Raw genomic sequence first — 5281 nt, forward strand, 5'->3', positions numbered from 1 at the left:
ACGAGCAGCACGCTGGAGCCAAAGCCCTGCTCCCCGTGCCCGCGCCCCTCTCTGACTCTGGCCCACGCGTCGCCGTGGCACAGCCCCTGCCCGTGCGGCGGGATGGGGCGCATCTGGGCAGAGCGCGCTCTGAAAGCCCTCCTGTCCTCTCGGACCGGGAGAAGCTTCTGGCCTCAGCTGCTAACAGTGCGTTGTGCATAGCAGGAGCCCGGGAGGACGGCGGCTGCGGATGCTGCTCGACGGCGGGGCTGGCTCTCCCCCCGGCTGGCACGCAGCAGCGGCGGCACAGATGTGCGAGTGCAGATAGAGCCGGAGAGCAGAGGTGCCAGGAGGCTGGCGGCCGTGCCAGGGCTCATTGTGCTGCTGCGGAGGCAGCCCGGGATGTGTCGCTGGTAATCAGCTGCAGCCTGCTCGGGGCAGCAGCGCTTGCTCTTTGCAGCGCAGTCCCAGCGGCTGCAAGCGGCTCGGGCGGCTTTGTGTTTCTAATCTGCTTGTCGCCACGTTCCTCTGGTCCTTCCCAGCTTCTGCTTCCCTGGCACGTGTGCACAAGCTCATCAGGACTCATGATGGAGCACCAGGTATTTTCATCCGTTCCTGCTATCGCTGGAGCCTTTATGTTCCAGGCACCCTGACTTTGCACGTACAGGGGCCCTCCCCAATCAGCAGAAGCAGAAGGGGAGAGAGCTGGGCCTCCCCGAAGGATTCTTCTCATGTCTGGAGCCCTCCTTGATATTTAGACACTCACCAGCAGATGCACAGGCAGTGCCCCAGAAGTCCTGGACAGGGAACAGCATTTGCTGCACAGCAGAAAGGAGGCGGAATACATTTTGCCATTGCCCACGCTTACTCGGTCTGCAAAAATCAAGAGATTGATATTTAAACTCCCGAGTCTGTCAAGGATGAACAAATGCAGCTCCACCAGCCTGGGGAGGTCCCCAACCCAAGAGGTGCTTCGGGACTGTGGGGGTACATTTTCCTGCTGCGGTTCCCCCTCGCAGACCTGACGGCCGCTCGGGCTGGGGGCGGCGTGGGGGGCAGCCCGGTGGGGGGGGGCCCTGCCCCAGCCGCGGCCATGGCTGGGCCCTGTTGCGTGCACAGGCCGTGACCGTGGACGCCACAGACCCGGCTGCTCTGTGGGAATGCAGCTTTTTTAGGGTGATGCTTTGAGCCTGGACAGGTGTCACACGGGGAGCGGGGCCGGGACAGGCTGGCTCCTGCAGCTGCTGCAGCTCCTGCAGCTCCTGTGCAAGTGGAGCACAGGCTGTAGGAACGTGTTAATTCCATTTCTAAAAGTGTGAGAGAAAAAAATACCATCAGTACAGCTTCCAGTTCTGCTCTTTAAGTATCATATAATTTAGATTAACAGATATTTTGCAGATGCCACTGTACTTGACAAGATATAATTATTTTTAACAAGCAAAAGTTGTTTTTTTTCGACTTCTCTCTGAATGCAGGGCTGTTCCCAAACAGTGATCGTGCCACGCATTGTGCCGGAGAGAACAACTCTTGCAGCAGAGCTGCAGACGCTCCTTTTCTATTTGCATGTAGTATTTATGCTAATATTTGTGACTCCCAAAGACGTCCTTGAAAAGACTGCGCAATTCATTTCAGGGGCAAAATCTCCGAGTGTTTCAAACCGGCGCTTTTCTCTTCGCTCTCAGCCTGCCACAGATGGGATTTGCAGAACGGTCACAATGAAAGGCTGGCAGCAGCCCAAGCGGTGGCTGGGCAAAGCCTTCGGCTCCCTGGAAGAGATGACCCACTAATTAATCTCGACTGGAGAGAGACCGGGAAGAAAAGAAGAGAGAGGAGCGGGGGGGGCGGAGGGAGGGAAAGGCGCAAGGTGTAAAAGGGAGGGAAATGAGGAACCGCACGTCCATGTGCGCCGTCCCACGTGCGGCGTGTCCCGGGTGCTCCGGGCGTGGTGCTGCCAGCGATGCGTGCCCCGTGTTCCCCCGTGTCCCCCCGTGCCCTGCAGCACCCCGCGAGCCCCCGTGTCCCCCTGTATCCCCCATGTCACCCCGTGTGCCCCTGTGCCCCGCAGCTCCCTGCGACCCTCAATGTCCCCCTGTATCCCCTAGGTCACCCCGTGTGCCCCCATGCCCTGCAGCTCCCTGCGGCCCCCCATATCCCCCCGTGTCCTGTGGCTCCCTGTAGCCCCCCGTGTCCCCCTGTACCCCCATGTCCCCCAGTGTCTCCCCATACCCTGCAGCTCCCCGTGTGCCCCCGTATCCCCCTGTACCCCCTGTGTCCCCGCGGCCCCTCCTGTCCCACCATGCCCCACGCCCCCACGTGTCCCCTACGTCCCCCGTGCCCTCCGCGTCCCCGTGACCCCATGCCCCATGCCCCCCTGCGCTCCCCATGACCCCCACGTACCCCGTGCCCCGCAGCCCCTCGTGGCCCCCCGCGCCCCCCGCGTCCCCCCGAGCCCCGCAGCCCCTCGTGGCCCCACGTGCCCCCCGCGTCCCCCCGAGCCCCGCAGCCCCTCGTGGCCCCACGTGCCCCCCGCGTCCCCCCGAGCCCCGCAGCCCCTCGTGGCCCCACGTGCCCCCCGCGTCCCCCCGAGCCCCGCAGCCCCTCGTGGCCCCCCGCGCCCCCCGCGTCCCCCCGAGCCCCGCAGCCCCTCGTGGCCCCCCGCGCCGCGCGTGGCGGGCAGCGCCCACCAGGTGGTGCTGTCGGCGGCTGCGGCGTGTCCGGTGCTGCGGGGCCGCGGCCCCCGGGCCCCCCCGCACCGAGCGCTGACCCCCCGGGCCCCCCGACACCACCAATCCCCCCGGTTCCCCCGGTCCCCCCTGCCACCCGCCCCCCCCGAGCCCTCCCGAGCCGCCTGCCCCCACCCCCCGGCCCCCGCCCCATCCCTGCGCCCCTCGGGAGAGCCTCCCCCGGCCGGGAAGACCCCCCCCCCCCCGCCCCCCCAGTCTGCGCAGAAATCTCAGCTCAAAGTTTGGGGACAATAAATGGAAAATGCAAATATCCCGGCTGAAAATATCAAGATCGCCATTAACACGTAGATTAATAAAAACCACATCCAGAGAAACGTGGCAAAAAGGACATCTTGTTGGACAAGAAAAAGTGCATTTAAAAATTGTGACTAGTCCTAACGAAAATCCATCTTGTAATTTGCTTATAATTTTGCGAAGATGCCAGGGGAAGCCCTAAAGTTGCCCCCCTCTGTGCCAGCGTAATTGCCAGGTAGGTGGGTGTTATTTTGAGCAAACGGGGCGTTTCTTCGTGAGGACCACCAGAAAAGCCCGAGCAGTAACATCCTCCAGCGCTGCAGGTCTTTAACCTGACAATACAGAAACAGCCAACTTTGCGGATTTTCCATTCTCCGGAGCTCATCTGCATGACTGCTTAAAATATCTTGCACTTAGAGCTTTCTCCGTAACAAGCCAGATGAGCAGATGAGAGGCAGAGGCAAAACCAGCCCTTCAAGGGGAGAGACAAAGCAAACCCTGGGATGATTCACAGCGGCGAGGGAGGGAAACGGGGCCATTCCCGCGCCCAGGAAAGTCGCAATCAGCAGCAAATAGAACCGGTGAAATATGACCGTGCACTTACAGCTAACACCTGCACAGCGAAAACCTCCTTTATCACCAGTGTTGGAGCCCCATCCCAGTCGGTAACGACACCAAACTGGTATTTATGTTTATCATGTGAACGATGAAATCGAAAAGCAGCAAGGGAGGAGGCAGCCGGAGCACACACACGGCCCTGCTGCCGGCGCCGGCCAGGGCCAAGCGGGCGTGGGGATGCCCTGGCCCGCATCCCCCCGGCTCTGCGCCGGCCACCGGGACCCTCGCGAGCCGTCCCGTCCCATCGCCCCGAGTTCTGCCTGCCCACGGTCTCTGTCCCTGCAAATCCCCGCAGGACGAAATTATTCTGCCTTCAGTGCAAATAAGGGCACAGATGTTCTGATGAGGCATCGCGACGGCGGGCGGGTCCGGGGCTGAACCCCCCAGCCCGCCCCGGCAGGAGCAAGGCGCCCGTCGCACCGTCACCCAGCCGAGCAGGCCGCAGCAGCGCAGAGGGCAGCAGCACCTTTTGTTCTTTTTTTTTAAGGAGAGCGGTTTTCCATCAAGGAAAGCATTTTCACTGAAATGGAAGTACTCATGAGGATGTCAGTTTTGATGACACCTTTGATGGGAGAAAGATTCAATAATTTTTTTCCATTTTATATTTGGTTGAAATTTTTTATTTGATAAAATGTTAAAAATAAATACATTCACTGTTCTTACTTAAATTACTTCTGCTTAAAATTGCATATAATATGAAATATTTAGCATTATAATCTATAGTATGTTGTATTTGGCAATGTATTTTTATACATAATGAAACAATTTGATATTATCAAGAAGGCAGCTCAGATGCTTCTAAATTAAGGTTTGGGAGTTGTTTTTTTTCCTGTTCTGTGGTGAATATTTAAGTTTTGTTCCAGTTCAAGAGGGAAATGCATTTGGAAGTGCCGGTATGCTCCACAGACCGGGAACACGGTTCTCTGGCCATTTCAGATCCCAGGTTTTACTTTGGTTTGAGGGCTGATGGTGCCCATGGGCAGCCCCGCGCCGGGGCTTGCTCTGCCTCCTCCCACCCCCTCGCTCCCCCTTGTTTTAGCACACGCCAGACTAGAGGAGTAATGTTATGCAGAATGATCTCAAACCATTGCTTATTAATAATCGCGTATTATGTGAGATGCGTGGTATTGATTTAAACCCACGGGGCAGCTTTGGGAAGAGAAGGTTTAATTTATAGAAACACTGATGTCTGATAGCAATAAATAATTAGGGCGATTGCAAAAAAAGGGTTCATAGGGCACTGCCCTCCAACTCCAGCTGGCTGCTCTTGTCCTGCTAATAAATTGGTTAATAAAAGGAGAGAGAGAAAGCCTGGATTCTGGGGTTATAAAAACAAATGACATTTTTATGTTTAGTGGACAGGAAAGAAACGGGGAGGCAGAGAAGTCAACCGGGTGCACCAGGAATCACTTTGTGGTTCGCAGTCTGAATTCCTTAATGACATTCTCATTAAAAGTTCTTGCTGCCAAATGCTGTTTGCGTTCGCCTTCAGAACTGTCTGCATTAATAATCAGTAACTCCGCTTGGAAGTTATTTACATAAAGTATTGTTCTCATGTCACTGCGCCGACAGCCGTGCCAGGCGAGGGGCGGGGGACAACACCCGGGGAGCCCGGCACTCGCAGCCAGCGCGGCAGCCGCAGCCGTGCCAAGCACAGCGCTCGATGCTCCAAACGTGCGATTCCTCTCCTGCTTGAGCCAGCGATG

This window comes from Phalacrocorax carbo, chromosome 18 (assembly GCF_963921805.1).
Source record: "Phalacrocorax carbo chromosome 18, bPhaCar2.1, whole genome shotgun sequence".
Taxonomy (NCBI): Eukaryota; Metazoa; Chordata; class Aves; order Suliformes; family Phalacrocoracidae; genus Phalacrocorax; species Phalacrocorax carbo.